General features: G+C 44.4%; 1 long non-coding RNA gene across 1 annotated transcript; it reads right to left on the minus strand.

Annotated features, from left to right (window-relative positions):
* Positions 1-2,358: 2,358 nt before the first annotated feature.
* LOC109366824 lies at positions 2,359-16,222 on the minus strand. Its single transcript, XR_002113446.2, has 4 exons — positions 15,548-16,222; positions 14,662-14,728; positions 13,501-13,643; positions 2,359-3,868 (listed from the first exon to the last, which is right to left on the minus strand). It is a non-coding gene; the product is annotated as an uncharacterized LOC109366824 (long non-coding RNA).
* Positions 16,223-17,763: the final 1,541 nt, after the last annotated feature.

The raw sequence follows: 17,763 nt of genomic DNA on the forward strand, positions 1-17,763 counted from the left end.
CCAGGGGGCTTAATATTCACTAATTCTCATCTGTCTTCTCATACAGGATTTACGCTTTCTAGAGGCTTTTTGTTGGTTAGGGTTTTGTTTGTTTTCTTTTGCTTTGGGATTTTTGTGTGCGTATGTGTGCGGTCATCTGCTGATTTCTAAAGTGTCAGCTGGATGCTGGAGAAGTTGAGGGCTGGCTGCAGGCCGCATACATGGCAGGCAGAAAACATTTCAGGCCAAGCAGCCTGCAATGATCTGAGAAAAGGCCCTGCCTACATATCAAGTGATGCGATGTAATAGGAGTAGATCTACAGAGTGAAACAGCTCATGCTAAAAGCTTGACATCCCCATTCTGTGCCTTTTAGGTAGGTTAATTAAGATGAACTTGATTGGCTCGGTGGACTGAACTTACACTGTGGTTGGAGAGCATCAGACGTGCTGGTGGAGAACACCTTGCACTTCAATTTAATCTGAAAAGCGTGGGGTTTACAGATTCCAAGCCTCTTTCATCAGGGGACAGCTTTGTTTCAAAAGGACATTCCTCACCCAAAACACTAATGCAGATATGCAGAAGAATTCTTGAAATATTAGGTTCAATTTAAACAAACAGAAACAAAGTTACTCCTGCATGATGCCTAGGAAGAGTCAAGCTGTGATTCACAATACATTGCAGCTGACATTAAAAAGACAAACAAAAAACCAAAGACAAGCAGTGTGCAGTTTCTTCTTTCTGCATGCTTTTGCTGCTTTCCTGGCAGACCACAAAGGAAGCCCAGCTGCTTAGATGTGCACTCTGGACTTCACTAAAGAAGTCCGACATCAAGAAGTTAAATGTTGAAATGCGACCTTGCAGCATCTAATAATAACCAGTTTTATTTTAAATTAAACATCACCCACTTCATATTTTAAACAGAGGAGAGACAGATTTTACTTTCAGTTACTCTGAGTGCAGAGTGGAGCAAGATTTATTCTATACATATTTAAATGAACGGTATTCATTGAATTAGTTTTCCTTCCACACCCTTTATTTACTTCTATTTTCTACCACAAGTTCCAGGATGGATTCAGCTCAGTTTTTCCCTAGGGGCTGTATCCACAATATTACTTGATGTAAATAGGTTGTGGTGACAAAGTTTCTTTACCCCAGCAAGCATACTGTTGGAACATGCTGCTCACTGCCACGGTCCAAAAAGCCATGAAGGGATGACTCATGCTACTGATTTCATTTCCCTTACTCACACCTCACAGTTTGTGTACAGTTCTATTTTGAATAGAAGGATGTGTGAACGTGCCTTCAGTCTTTCTTTTCCAGCCAGAGGAGCAAAGAAAGGGTTTTCTTTCTGTTAGTGGGGTGGTGCTCATCTCATGATGTGGAGTCCATTTACAACAGCACAATGGATGTTTTAACTTCAGTTTATCCCTCAGCAGCTGCATGTGGTATTTTCAGAACTGTTCATGAGCATTTCTGATATAGATGGCCAGATGGAACTGCACTAGCCTGAATTTTGTGAAGAGACATCGGCATTGCCGGCTTTGAGTTGGTGGCTGCTTTGTACGAGGATCTGTGTGCTTCTGTCTGGAAACGTAACCAGAGTCCTTTGTAGTTGGTCTTCCTCTGTTAAAATCAGCCACAAAGGTCTCGTGCTGCGGCAGTCCTCCTTGAGTCACGCCTACTTCAGTGGTTCTCCTCACGCAGCATTGGTGCGGTGGGTGATCTGCTGCCAGCTGGGCCTGTGTGCATTCACAGCCCTGTGCAGGCATCAATACAAACTCCAATACAGGTGCAAGGGTATGCTGCTGCTTCAGGAACCAGCGCACCAGACCTCCTCTGATGCATGTTCCTGCACTATGCTTCTAATTGGAGCCACCCAGAGGTGGCCAGGCAGCTGTGTGGTCCCAGCCACAGCAGCAGATGGGTGTGAGAGAAGCACTGCAGAGGGCAACCAAGTTATTCTCTATTAACATCTCAACAAAACCTTTGGCAAAAGCTTTCATCATCATCCAGGTGAAGAGAAAGCAAACAGGATCTCTTGGAATATGGCACACTTGACCACACTTGACTGGTACTCCTTATCCCTGGTTGATTGCCACGCTAGCAAAGTCAGGACCGGGGCCCCCAGTACAGACAGGACTTGGAGCTCTTGGAGCGGGTCCAGGGAGGGCCACTAAGATGATCAGAGGGCTGGAGCACCTCTCCTGTGAAGAAAGGTTGAGGGAACTGGGGTTGTTTAGCTTGGAGAAGAGAAGGCTCTGGAAGACCTCTTTGTGGCCTTCCAGTACTTGAAGGGAGCATATAAACAGGAGGGGGAGCAGCTGTTTACAAGGGTGGATAGTGATAGGACAAGGGGAATGGTTTTAAACTGAGACAGGAGACGTTTAAGTTAGATATTAGGAGGAAGCTTTTCACACTGAGGATGGTGACACACTGGAACAGCTGTCTTCCTCTGCTTTGAGATGAACTTGGGAGTCCAACATGAAGAAAGGTTTTGGAAAGAGAACACAGGCCCAGACCAGACAGTGAGGGAAAGAAAGAACATCTTTTTGCAAAATCTAAGTGCATACACTTTACCTGTGCCATGCTCTCAGCTCAGTAGTGCAGACACTCACTCTAGGGCCCAGAAATTGTTATTTGCTGTTGCTGCAGCAGACACTGTGCCCAGTACCAGTATTACAACGTATTACTCCCTCACCTGATCTTTTGAAACACAGTTATGAGCCCTACACCTGGCGGATAAGCTGTAAAGTCCTTTTAGGAAAAGAGCCAGTGTTGCACATGAGAAGAGTCATTGTATGGCAGACCAAGGTTGGGCTGCCCTCGTGAAATATGGCCATAGGTGACCAAACTGTTAGCATCCTATAGTGAGCAATGTGGACATGCAGAGCTCTTAGCAGTGAGCAAGCTCTCTATCAGCTTGCTCTTTGGGCGTGGACCAGGAAACCTAAATATAGCACGAGTTACTATGAGCAAGGTCTTCTTAGCACTCCAGGAAAAGGAAAGAACACATTGGAAAAAAGGTAAGAATAAATAAAGAGATGTTAAGGAGGACATAAAGAAAGTAAGAAGAAGGAATTCTTACATTATTCTGTATTTTTACACATTGGAACCTCAGAAAGACAGAACAAAGTAGAAATGAGTAGTAAGATTTAGCATGAGAAAATGAGCTTAGAGGTGCTACATATATGTTAGTGATCTGCAACAAAAAGTCATGTACAACAGCTGAGGTGCCAACATTTGCCAGGTAACTAATTTTGTATTTAGCTGATCTTAGATGGGACTTGTTTCTAAATGAGTTGAGAGACCTGTGTGAATCACAGCGTGGTGACATCGCAAGGTTAGCCTGAACTAATTACAAGCTGTCCAGTAAAATGCAAGTATTTAGTGAATGTGTTGCTTCTTGCAAAGTCATACTGGTAGGATGTGTAGGATGGATGCTTTGTACACAGGCTATAGGTACTTCAGTGCTAAGACTGTTTTCCTTCAATATTTATTTAGTGCTAGGCTAAAGAGGGGCTTGGCTTCACATTTGAAGCTTCAAAATATTATTGCAAGACAGTGCATGACAGAGGGGAGGATAGAGAGGAGACCATCTGTATTTCTCACTATAACTGGACCTGAAATGGCCATTCCCAGATGTGGAATTTTTTCAGACTTTCCCACTAGTTTTCAGTTTTTCCCACTAGTACTTACATTAATACTTATAATAATAATTATAATAAATACAACAACAACAGCAAATTAAGTATTGATTTTTCCGCCATCCACACTAATTCCTTCCATCTGTGTTTTATTGAACAAGATACAGGAACAGCATTGAATGAGCTTGGTATCCTTATTCTCTGTTTTGCCTTCAAACCATGGAGCAGGTTGAAGTCAGCTCTCCTAAAACACAAACAGGGCTTATGGCAAAACTATTCTTACAGCAGCTCTGCTGCAGGTCCAGGCAGAAATGAGGCACTCACAGCCAAAAATTTACTGTTTACCTTGCATTCTGCATCATTAATCTCAACACTACCATTAAAGAATAGATACGAGGTTCCAATTCTCTCCCCAATTTGTTTATATGGTTTTGCTTTTTTGGGGGGGAGGGGGGAAGGGTGCTGGTTTGTTTGTTTGTTGTTTTTACTGTTAGCTGAAGTCTCCAGTTCCTGAAAATAAGTAATTAGATGAGAATCTCAGCTTCCTTTGAATCATTTTGTCATCATCTTCACTGAAAGACTCTGAAAAAGCACCATCAAAGGTTCAAGGAAATAAGAACAAATCATCCCAGTAGTTCACTGGATGCTTAAGAGCCTAGTTAACAGTTTTGAGGTCTGATTCATTATTAGGGGGTGTCTGAGGTGAGAAATTAGGAAACTGACAGGCTTTTCATGTCAAGTAAGTACAGCAGCTGCAGTTACTGAGAAACTTGTGCAGAGATCACCTTCAGGTTAGGCACATGTGTGTCTCAAGGCATGTATGTATGTTTGCATGTTCCATACATGTGAGCACAGGAATGAAGGTGTACACAGTTTTTCCTGGAAGGACCTTTCCATTGAAACCATCCATCACCATTTAAGATGGGACAGAATTAGTTATATTTTCACACTTAGTTTATTTTGTATCATGGTAGCTTCATGTTCTCTGCCAGTATCTGCAGGGAGTGCAGACATCATATGCATAATTAATGTGTCAGTGAGTAAACCAGGCTGTGCACAGAGGCCCTTGTCATCCTCTGAAGGACTGCAAGGCAGTAAGCTCATGCACCCAGGCCTCTTCCCCAGAGCAGGGAGGGAGCCTGGACCTTTCATTCCAGGCAAGCACTGAAAAAACTGCTTCAGATCTGCCAGTTAAACGCTTGCAAGGGAAAAAAGACAAGCCTACTGCTGATAAAAGATAAAACCACCACATAAACTTAACTGGGCTAACCTTATCTTGTTATCTCTTAAATTAGCAGGGTTGAATCTAATTAAGTGCTCACATGGATGAGCCCAAGTTGCGGTGTGACTAATCAGCTCAGGGCCTGGGAACACAGCACTCGGGGCTGGCTGTGCTGCAGCCTGCAGCAGGCCCTGCTCCTGCCCCTCATTGCCCCTCGAAGGGTGTTTTATGGGTGCAGTTAGTGCTTTTAACAGGAGTTTTTGCTGGATTATTACATCTCTTAAACAAAGCCCAGCAATCAGAGTATGCTTGTGCCTTCTTGCTGTTATCAGCTGTATTTATTATGCCAGGATTGCTGCCTAATACACTTAAAAAGCTGTATTACACTGGAATTTCTATGATAGATAAAACCTAAAGAATCAAACTTTATGGAGGTTTATACACACGAGAAGTTGATAACCTGCTGCCACTTATTCTTCAGAAATGCCCAAGAACAAAAATTGTAAGGATTCAGAGCAGACTGGGGCTGCTCTGTGGGTCAGTAAATTCAGCAGCCAGCACCACACAGGGAGCTACGTTCCTAGCATTTGCACCTCTGCTGCACATAGCTGGAGCACATACCAACCATCCCTTATATCTGTGTGGTCTTTCATACAGGCCTACACAAGGCCTTGAATCTGAGTAGCTGGGTCTAACAACCCGCCGGAAAACAGCTACCTCCTCCCACACTATTTATCCTTAGCTACTAAATGAGAGAGAGAACAGTGGAGAGAAGCAGGCACCTGGTCTTCCTGATTATCGACCCAAGCTGTGCACAGAGAAACCTAAAATGGTTTTAAACTGAGACAGGGGAGGTTTAGGTTAGATATTAGGAGGAAGTTTTTCACACAGAGGGTGGTGACACACTGGAACAGGTTGCCCAAGGAGGTTGTGGATGCCCCATCCCTGGAGGCATTCAAGGTCAGGCTGGATGTGGCTCTGGGCAGCCTGGTCTGGTGGTTGGTGACCCTGCACATAGCATGGGGTTGAAACTAGATGATCATTGTGGTCCTTTCCAACCCAGTCCATTATATGATTCTATGAAACTTGTGGAATCCAAAGGAGGGAGAGTTTCTCCTCGTGAGCCCTGCATGGATCCTGGGAAGAAGGACAGCTTCACCTCTCACCTGCAGACCAGCTCAGCTGGTCATATCCTTAAGCAGACGAGAAGGTGACATCCCTCTGAATCTCTGCCTCCCCTCGTGTGGCTGTCTCAGCCCTCTGCCTGCCCAGGTGAGCTGTTCAGCTTATGAACCCCCGTCACAAATCCCCCTGCTGTGACTAGCTGCCATTCTGCTGACAAGACTCACATGTTCCTACAGAAGCTCTTGGTACTTGGACACTGCCAGAGGTCCTCAAGGCAATGAATATCTCAGATGTAACAGCATCACACCACACCTACATCACAGCAAGGTCAGGCCCATTTCCCATGTTCAGCTTTACAGAAATGGGCACCAGCATGGGGCTCAAAGCTGGCACAGCCACGGGTGCAGGAGCTCTGTCATAGGAATCTCATCCAGGCATAGAGGAAAAAGTGCCAGAATACAAATGGTGTTCCAATGTGGCATGTATGGGCATCTGTGGCTCTGCACTGACTGCTATGGAGGCATGCATGTCAGCAGCCTGGGAAATGGCATCTTCTGTCATTCCTATAAAGGGATCACAGGCTGTGACACCTCCACTGGTGTTGTCCTTGGACCCTCGAAGACTGCACAAGCATCCCTCAGGGTTGAACACACGCTAGAGGAGATTTACTGCTGGAGTATCTACTGTGCATTGCCATGCTGAGCTTTGCACTGCTGGGGCCAGAGGAGGGCAGGCTGCAGGGGTATACAGCCGTGGGGGAAAACAGATGCAACCACAAAAGATGCAGCAGATAGGACTGGTGATGCCTTGTCACAGGTAGTCCTCCATATGCTGCCATTAGAGAAGGAGCCGGGTCCTTTCTCTTTCAATATCAAGAGCTGTGGTAAGAAGATACAGCCTCTGTTCAGTGTCCCAATAGCCACCTCCTAGACTAGCATAACTGGGACCACAGCCTTCTGATTGGTGGAAGAAACAGCAAGCGATGTATTAAGGAAGGGACTCCATGTTGTGTCAACTGGAGCAAATATGGACTCCTTTAGAATGAGCACAGAATCAGTTTCACCATCAGCACCCCTGGTGCACTGAAAGCAAGACAGACAGTGGAATTTTTTTACCTTAAAGAGAAGGAACTGCCTAAGGAGTATGCATACCATGAACTGAACTGCTCAGATGCAGACTGCCAGCTTTACTGCTGGAACCCAGTGCTGCTGGTACCCCTTGTCACTGGCACTTAGTGTCATTGGCATGCTGGCACCCAGCATCACCAGCTCAGGGCACTCCACGTTGGAGGGCCCAATGAGAGTCCTGTGTATCTGTGGAAAAATGGGAAAGGTCACAAACTAAAAATCATTTTCTTCCTTTTAGAGACAAACCTTGCAAGCGACATTTTCATATTCTGGTGGGTGTAGGTGCCACCATCACCAGCATTTTGCACTATTTCAGATAAAATCATGTCACAAGTGAGCTACTGTGAAGTTCCAACCATCCAAACATCTCTCGATAATAATGCAATTCTTTTCAGCTCTACCAGACTGGGGTTAAAGCAAACAGTAGTGCCCATACTCAGTAAATAGAATAATAGAATCATAGAATTGCTCAGGTTAGAAAAGACCTTAAAGATCATCAAGTCCAACCACAACCTAACCATCCTACCCCAACTCTAACAACCCTCCGCTAAATCATGTCCCCGAGCACTACATCCAAACAGTTTTTAAACACATCCAGGGATGGTGACTCAACCACCTCCCTGGGGAGCCTATTCCAGTGAATAAACTAATCATTTATGTTCCGTTTCTAAACAAGATGAACCAGAAGCTGTCAGTGCTGGTATGGTCCACAGTCTCAATTAATCAAAATTCAATGTGCTGCATAAAGCAGATTGCTCATGCTCAGTTCAGGTGCCGTGTTACTTTTGCCATGGGTTCCAACAGCAGGGGGCTGCATAAGGGGAGATTTAGGCACGAGCAGCAGTTCTGGCATTCCATGCTCACAAAGCATTGCCATGCACTGATTCTCACCTAGAAGAGCAATAGAAGGGGAAGGCAGTAGCCCTGGCACCATCCAGATGTGCCACCTCTGCTCCCACAGCTGCCCAGCTGTCCCCTTGCTGCTCCCTGTCCTCTAACACAGGGACACATGGATCACTGCTATGTCCAACAGCTGCCCCAATTGCTCAGCTGCATCTCAGATGCTTCAAGCTGAGAGAGATCATGCACTGGTAAAACAGCAAACATGTTAGATGGCAAGAAGTGACACCTTTCTCCAGCAGGAGGAAGGCAAGAGATTCCTCAGCACGCCACAGAGCATCTGCCTCGTTTGGCTCTGGATAACTTGGGATAAATCCCCAGAAACCATAGCACCACACAGAAGACTCAAGGGGACTGAGAACCTAGGTAAATCAGGCTTACATTAAGCAGATTTATCTCCAAACACAAGCAAGATAAGCAGGGAGCCAAGGACTACAGCTACCCATTTTGTCAATGCCAGCCTCAGCAAGCCCAACTCCTCAGCCACAAACAGGAGAAGCAAAGCTCTGTCATGTATGATGCTGAAAATCCTGATCTGACTCCTGGAATTAATTATTTTCTTTCCTGTCACTGAAAGACTGACAAAAATTACAACTCCAGCACATACAGGTAGGTAACTTCCAGTGTTGCTTTAGTGAAGAGTAGAAAATAAAATCAAACCCAACAGCTGCTTTATGGCCAAAAAACACAAACTTAGTAGGAAAATGTCATGTAAGAATAGTGGGTAAAGCATGTGGGTTGTTCTTCTACCCTGCTCAGGGCAGATAAGCAATCAAAACAAACACATTTATCTGAGGGATCTGCTAATCCTCTGCACAAACAGCATTTGACCATGCAAGTTACAGTGGGCTTAGTGTTCCTTGAACATTGAGAAGCTTAACACTGCAGTGCAGTCATTATCCTGTGAGCACAACCGCAAAATCCAAGCCATGTTTGCATGTCCTAAAGTTACCCAGGACAGGACATGGGGACAAAGGCCATGCATATGCTCTCGCTGCATTTCAGCCCACCAAATCTCTGCTGCATGGCATGAGGAAAGCCAGTACAGGGAGGGATGCTGGCACAGGGTTTGGGAAGACAAAGGATGCGTATTCACTTTTCCTTATCTCAGCAAGCATATTCATGAATGTATCCTTCTCCCAAATCAAAGGAGCCTTTTAGCTCCTTCTGTCAGTGCTCCAATACCAGGGCAGCAGAGCCTTGAGAGCTGCAGGCAGAATGCAGTGGATGATGGCACAGCCCGAACTTCTGCCCCTGGGGCTCCGGGACAGAGTGAGGGAGGTTTGCAAAGCCTTGCCGCCTCAGAAATGCTGCCAAACCTGAAAGCAAAGGGGTTCCTAGCAGAGCACACCCTGCAGCCATGCGCGCTGGGGGGTGGAAATCTGGGAAGGTGAAAAGAGAGGATCACCCTGCTGGGAAGTGAGGGCATCTACCCTTGGCAGCTTCTCTTGTGCCAACCTGCCACCTTGCCGGGACACCCAACCTGCCCCTGCCCCACAGACACACGGAGCTGACCCAGGAACACGGCAGGTCGCTGGCTGGATCTGGGGCCTCCCAGACACAGGCAGGTTCTATCTGGAAATGCATTTCTTCTTGCTGACTCTGACCACGTCAGTCAGCTTTGAACTTTGTTTCAGATTTTGCAAGTGAGCTGGAGGGGACTGGAAGGAAAAGGAGTTCCCAGAATACAGAATGCTCTGCCATACACTGCCCCAAAGGCAGAGTTATTCATTCTGAAAGAGGAACCTGGCAAGGCTGGTGGGGAAGCTGAGGGAAAGAAAAAAAATAGAAGTGTTTCCCTATTTGCCACGTTGGAAAGATGATAAAGCTATTTCCTCAGGTGTTGTCCAGAAACAAGGAGCTGAAATTGGACCATCTCTTTGTGAGATAATGAATACAAAGTCAGAAGGACTAAGGATGTGTCTCTGTCACTGTTCACTGCTGGAGACAGTATAGAGACCAGGTGGATGGAGCCAAATCACCGCATACCTCAGTGAAAACACTGTGAAATAATTACGAGTTACAATTCTCTGTAACGTTACAGAGAACTCCCTGAACTGAGAAAGGAAAAGGAAGAGCTAAGAGGCTGTGGGAGCTAATCCCATGGGCTCTTCTTGAGATACATGAGTTGCACGTGATGTCTTTGAAAGGCTGTGCCAGCTCGGAGTGGCTGCTAGGTAAATCTCTGCCCGTCGGTCTGTGGATGGGTCCTGGCTACCTTCAGCTGCTGGCCTTATCGCCCATATCTCCCTCTCCCATATCGCAGGCAGAGAGTCTTCCTCTGAATAAAAAAAGAGTGCTTGGCTTTGATCACAGGGTCTGCACTAATCTGCCTTCATCAGGAGCTGTTTTTTATTTACCACTGCCTGCTTAAATGCCACTAAACCAGACACAGCAATGTTACCTGCCATTCTTTTAAGTACCTATGCATAAGGACAAACTATTTTCCAAAAGTAGGGACCTGATACCAAGCCTGGGAAAAGATGTAATCTAAAGCTTTTCAGATGACATTTATTTGGCACTCATTAAGTACATCTCATTTATAGCTACAAAAGATAATTGGAGATAAAAGGTATCTTTATTCCTATTGTATAAACACGATAACCAAGGCATGAAAAATTAAGTGACTTCTTCATGGCTGTACAAAATTTAGGCTGTGGCTAGGAACAGACATAGTACTGACTCCTAGCCCTGAACCTTTTTATTATTTTTGCTACTTTCTCCTATCAAAGATTCAGCCTCCACTGAAGATTAACAAATTCTATGAGTACAACTTCAGAAAGTTTCCCATAAGTAGCAAACTAACAAATCCTGCTTTTTCTGCAGATTTGCATCCTGAAAGCCAAACTTCTCACTCATAACAGGCTCCCATGACACCACCACCCTTCCCCACAGCTCCTTCCCACATCTGCTTGTCTCACCACAGCCTCTGGGCCACTCTGATGTCTTGTGAGCATCCCGTGGTCACCACCCAGAGCCCGCTGGACCCCAATTTCTTCATGAAAGCAGGCTAAAACACAATCACACTGCAGCTGGAGTGCCCATCACTCTCTGGAGCTGTGGTAAGCACTGCAAATTTTCCTGTTCAGCAAGCTGCTCAGTGGGGCATTTTGGAAATAGAGTAGTTTTTTAATGTCAGTCCTGTTTATCACCCATGAAAGCACAGGAGGGATTAAGCTCCCTTACAGTGCAGCTTCATTGCTGTCCCTCAGCAAAGCAATGGTTCCCAGTGCATGTGTTTCTGCAGGAAGCCATGACTACCACAACTGGTGGCCAAACAGGCAAGCGATCTTATCTCAGTGCAGACCCTGGGGCAGGCTTCTAGCTGCTCTAAAGTTCTCATTCTGCATCTGTAGGAGTGGCACTAGAGTGAAGTGCACTGAGGCAAAATAAACCCTTAAACCACAGTGTGTATGGTCAGGCCACCTGGGGTCACTTCTTTAGCTCTTTATCGTCTTCTACTCTTTTTCCTCATTTTCTTATTTGTTTTTCTACCGCCATCTCTTGTCTCTCCTATTCCTCCTTCTCAGCCTACTCCATTTAGTGCGATACTCTCCAGCAAATGGTTCTCCTCTTCACCTCCCACTCTACCTGGCATTATTACTCAATAGGAAGCATGACACTTGCATGGTAAAGAGACCTTCATCTTGGCAGGAAACGAGTTCCAGAGAACAGAAGAGGCCTCTACTTGGAATCATAGAATCATCAAGGTTGAGAAAGACCTCTAAGATCATCTAGTCCAACCATCCATTTAACACCAATATTGCCTACTAGACCATGTCCCCCAGTGCCACATCTCCACGCTTCTTAAACACCTCCAGGGTGTTTAACTCCACCACCTCCCTGGGCAGCCATAACCAGTGCAGTGCATTACCTTTTTGAGAATAAATTTTTCCTAATATCCAACCTGAACTTCCCCTTCTACAACATAAGGCCATTCCCTCTTGTCCTATTGCTGTTACCTGGGAGAAGAGGCCAACCCCCACCTCGCCACAACCTCCCTTCTGGTAGCTGTAGAGAGCAATGAGGTCTCCCCTGAGTTTCCTCTTTTCCAGACTAAACAACCCCAATTCCTTCAGCCGCTCTTCATAAGACTTGTGCTCCATATCCTTCACAGCTTCACTGCCCTTCTCTGGACACACTCCAGAGCCTTGGTGTCTTTCTTGTAGTGAGGGGCCCAAAACTGAACACAGTACTCAAGGTGCGGCCTCACCAGCACCGAGTACAGAGGAATGATCACCTCCCTGCTTCTGCTGGCTACATTATTTCTAATACAAGCCAGGATGCCACTGGCCTTCTTGGCCACTTGGCCACTGGCCACTTCTCAGCCCACTGCTGGCTCAGTAGGATACCTGACGTATGGTAGTGCTGCACTAGCAATAATGCAGAGACTCAACTAAAGGGTGTTGACTCTTCATTTGGAGGAGAAAACTTTCTGCATCGGGTAGCCTATGACCAAGGTCCTCCCAGTTACATCTTTCTTTACTACTTAAGTATCCTCAGCTTCCCCAGATTTGCAGTCTGGGACTTTACCATGGGAAAAATGAAGCTTGCAGTTGAAGAGAATCTGCCTCCAGTTATTCAGTTATTAAGAACAAAACAAAACAACAAAAACCCAGGTTTGCCGTTAGACATATGGTCTGTTTGTTTTCTTTTTCCTTTCTTTTTTTCCAATGCCTCGGTATTTCTCAGCTCCTTCTAAGAAACTTGATAGCAATCAGCTCATTATTCATCTAGTGCTTTACAGATCATTACTAATCTTTTGTATTGTTCCTGCCAGCAGAACAGAAACACAAGCCCCAAAATTACAGTCATCTTAAACTGTATTACCATAGCTGGAAAAGGAAAACTGACTTGTACCAGAACTCATTTTAAGGTGGACTTCAGTAACAGCTCAGTGTTGAAGACATCACAGCATTCAGGCCTGTGGAAAACTGAAGTGTGCCTGAGTAGAGCAAAGCTCACCTTACAAGAGGCATTTCCAACCCTTTGACCCAACTTATCAGCTTCACAAGCTGCAGTGATCACAGAAGATTCAGCAAGAGGCGTTAGCCATTATCTATTTCACGTGCAGTCTCATATATGCCTCTAAGACAGTTCAGACAGAATCAGCTGTGTTATACAGCTCCTCTTTTATGTTCTTTGGGACACTTGTAATTCATAGCCATCCATATCTCTATCTTAGCCAGATGCTTTCAGTCAAATGCAAAGAAAATCTGAACTGCTTATCTTCTGTATAATGCTGACAGTAGATCCCACATGATGTCCCGTCAGCTCCACTGCCTTACTTTACATCATGAGCAGGCAAGGTAACCACTTAACTTCTTACCTACCACTTAATCTCAGGTAGACAAGCAGTTACATTTGCTTGGGAGGATAAACACCATAATGGATCATTCCCTGCTACTGGCAAAACTGCACTCAGCAATTCACTGTAACAGATTATTATAGCAAAGTCTGTATTAGTGGATAATTTTATATTAAAAGGAAGTCTAGAATTACCCATGAAATCCCACGATAATCTCATGTGCACCTTAGAATGGCTTGTTAAAGACTTGCACTGCTGTAGAGCTCACTGTCCTTCATCTTCCTCATGTCAGAAGTAGATGAATTCAATATGTCTCTACTTTGAAAAACAGTATGCACTAGAAGAAGAAAAATGCTTTGAATAACATTGCTGCTTTAACATACTGTTCTTATTTCTTTTCCATGAAATATTTACCAGTGTGACTTCTTTCCTAAAGATTCCTTTCTCACATTTCCTTATTAGAAATGTAAAGTGTCATTTTAGCCACAGCTTGTGGGCAAATATCTGTTTCCAGTTCCTTGATTTGTAATCTAGTTTACTTATTTATAAAAGGAGTGAATAGATGCAGGAGTCCCCAGGTGATTCGAAATGCATTTCTTTCTTAATACTTCATTCCTCCCTTTTATGCATATTCCTAAGAATTTAATGAAATAGGAACAGTGTGATTATTTGCATAGCATTTGCCTATTTTTCAGTTCTCACCATCTACATGGATAATGGATCACCAAAAAGCCAAACAGTTCAGCTTCAGCTCAGGCTGCTTGAGCTCTTCCAAGATGAATGGATGCATCATTTCTGCTGAAGCGTTTTGTGAACTGAGGTGGTTCTATCCTCACTGGTAGTTATGCAAGGTCTTTATGAGTGTTAGCAAGCATGGCAAGTACGCAGCTGGATGGAAATTAATCACTTTGGTTCATTCACTGGACAAAGATTCAAGTTGAAAATGATTTACAGCTGATGAATCATCTGTAAGTGCCATTTTCTGCCACTTACTTGAGAACTAGACACCCTGCTTCATAGAAAGGGGAAAAAAGTCCGAAATGGTCTTGCAATGAAATCCACAGTTGGCATTACCTTAAGCCTGTGTCAGCATAAGAAGAATGTCAAGGGCGAAATGAACATTAAAGCTGTTCCACTCACTGGAAAGCAAGTTCCTCGTTAATGAGTTACAACCATAAAGCACTTGTAAGCCATACTGCCCTGTTTCATTTCCTCCTCCTCTGCGTCGCTCTGCTGTGGCCGTGTGTTGCTACTGAAAGTGGGGACAGGCAGCCAGGATACCAAAATGAAATGGAACAGACTCCCTTTGCCAAAGAGTTAAAGTAATCCTGACTACAAAGAGACAGCATACTTACCTTTTCCATTTTGTTTCCTCTTGATCTCATTTGCTGATGACACTTGTACTGATAGCACTGCTGTTTCCTTAATGAAATGAGAAGTTCATTTTGTTTTGGTGTATTCTAAAAATTTTAAGACTAGCTACCATAAAGAGAGACAGTAAAAGGAACTTTAAAGGCTGCCAAGCCAAATATTTATAAACAACAGGCAAGACTATAATGATAGAAATGAGAATGTGCATTTGCATTCTAGTCGCTAGTCACAGAACATACTGTTTGGGTGGAATTTCTGCCTAACTAGGAATGGGATGGTGAGGCACAGCCCATGAGTAATTGGTCAATCTTCACTTTTCAATCCTCCTTCCTTTGCTCATTACACACTACTGAAACCCTGATCTGAAGGCACAATTAATAATTTCTTCCCAGGCTGTGCTACAGAAGAGTTGCCTTATTATTTAAGCACATCACAAACACAAATTAATTTCTTTTTCACAGTGTCTCTCTGGGAAGAAGAGAATTGCTGTGAATTTCTCATTTCACAGCTGACAGCTGAGAAGTAGTCAGCAATGCCCACAATATTTTCATAAATCAGGCAGCCAGCACTCGAGCAGGCAGTCTGGCAGAGAGAAACACCACCAGTAGCAACTTTTGAGAAGCCTGATTTAAGCAGCTTGTATGAGATCACTGTGAGCCAAGGATAGAGCACGGTTCTGTATTAAAACATCTGTCTCCTTGGCTATGCTTCTTTCAGCTCCTTCTACCAATACAGCTAGAGTCCAGCAGCTTCTTTCATTCAGTAAACCTGACCCATTCCCAAAACACGTCCATGTTGTCCACCATTTGAGCTGGAAATTAACAAGCAATCACATATTTAAAACTCCTGAACTAGAAAGAGAGCAGATACCTGACTTTTTGTTGTGTATAGTGGTCCATAGGTAACAGAAGTCAGCATTTCCTTGGATCTCAACAGCAAAAATTCAAAGTTAGCCTTTTGGTTTCGGCTCCTTAGAAGCCATCCTGACAGGTCAGGAGATAGCAGGTCTCACACCTCAATGACACAGATCAGCTGGACTGGACAAGCAAGGATGGTCTCAGGTCAGCTCAGAATGTCCCAGACTTTGTGACCACAGATTATCTCCTCAGAATAAACTAAAGTGATATATGAACAAAGATGACTTTGTGATTCAGTGCTTCCTGTTGCACAGATTAAGTTCCTTCACCTTCATGACGTGCTCAGTAACCCATTCTTCTACATTGCTTTCTCACGTTCTCACTGATTCATCTCAACATTTCTAGTAATTTTTGGTTTTAACAGCAGAAAATGTTGAGAAACGAGAGAAATGAGAAATCTTGTTTCACTTCAGGATCACCCTTTAACAACAAGGCTGCCTCTAGTTCTATTAATATCCAACTTATCTAAACAACATGTTAAGAAACTGAAAAAAGCAAAACCTTTGACGCAGAAGGAAATGAAAAGCTCATACATGCTAGACTTCTCCCAAACAGGTTTACAACCCTCAGCTCCATAAGGCGGAAAAATCTTAAGAAGTGGTGCATAACCAATGAAGTAACCTCTGGGGCAAATAATACTGAAATTATTCATTAATTGTTTCATTTCTTCCCTGCATAGCTTTAAAAAAAACAAAAACCAAAAACCCTAGCCTGACGTTTTATGTTATGTGTGATGAGGGAAAGCCTCACCAGGTTCTGCTGGCATCCAGCTGGCAATGGACCAGCTAAAGGTGTGACACTGATCCCCCTGCCCTCACCTACAGCCTTCCCAGCTCCAAGCAGGAGCTTTGTCCCAAGAGCACAGAGTTGTCTGTGTGGGCAGGGGGGAAGCAAGGAATGCTGTGGTGTGGCCTGGGAGAAGAAGATGAGGAGATGGAGCAGCCATCAGAGGGTACATGGTATGAGAGAGCTTTCTTCTCCTTGCTGGGTCCTGGTGCAGGACAGCCTGGTCTACAAACAACAGCCTTGTCTCAGGGGCACTGGTTGGGGATTAGGATGTCATAGAGTCATAGAATCATAGAATGGCTTGGGTTGGAAGGGACCTCAAGGATCATCATCTCCAACCCTCCTGCTGCAGGCAGGGCCGACAGTGTGCATTGGTTAGAGATGCATGTTTGAGGACGTCCGAGCTTTGCCTGAAGCTGCAGCTGTTTTCAATATATCTGCTTGGTTGTTTTCCAGTCACATCTCAGAGGAAACTTTGTAGTTGGTTGTATGCAAAGAGAACTGCAAACTCACTGCACGGGATGTTGCATTTCACACACTGACTTCATTCATAACCCGATCAAAGAGCGCTATGGAGAAATAATCTCAACCCTCAGCCCTCCTAAACTGTATTCTGTTGATCTTTTTTTTTGCTGCTTTTTGAAGTAAACCTCAGTGAACAATGAATTGCTGCAACTCCATTGAGCTTTACTCTTTCCTCGTGTCAAAAACATATTGGAAAAATGACTCTTAGCAGAGAGAGGCCATGGGGTCCAAGGAAAGAATATGTCCATTGCAATCCTCCCTCTGTGAATCCCTTTGGAAGTGCATTCTGCCATGCTGAAGGTAAACTGTGTCATATGCTCTATGCCACATCCATCTGGCTGACATATCAGGATCAGAGCAGAAGGGAAAACATATATCGAATCACACATACACAGAAAATGAAATTAAGAACAACCTAACTTGTTAGAGACATTTCTGTGCATCAGATTAATATGCAACCTCAGTAACACCAAATCACAGAATTGTAGGGGTTATTCCTGAGACCTCCAGACCTCATACAGTGGCTCTGAGTCTCTCTGTACCCGTGACAGCATGTGAAGGAGAAATCGCACAGGAAGAGGACAGCACTGTTATGTTAACCTGTATGACTAAGGCTGTGATGTCTGTCATATTTTCTATTTGAGATAACAACTTCCCTCCACTAACTGCTTTACTCCAATTCTGGGTGATTGGTTTGGCTGTAAGAAGCAAAATATAAACAGAAGTTATCATTTCTCAAAATGATTTCCTTCTATCTTATTTGTGCTCGTTATATTTCCCTTCCAAAAGACTTTTCCATTCAAGCTTGCCCATCATTTTGCAAACACATACATATACATGGGTGTAAACACACATATG

The sequence above is a fragment of the Meleagris gallopavo genome, chromosome 3, assembly GCF_000146605.3.
Source record: "Meleagris gallopavo isolate NT-WF06-2002-E0010 breed Aviagen turkey brand Nicholas breeding stock chromosome 3, Turkey_5.1, whole genome shotgun sequence".
In the NCBI taxonomy this organism is placed as follows: domain Eukaryota; kingdom Metazoa; phylum Chordata; class Aves; order Galliformes; family Phasianidae; genus Meleagris; species Meleagris gallopavo.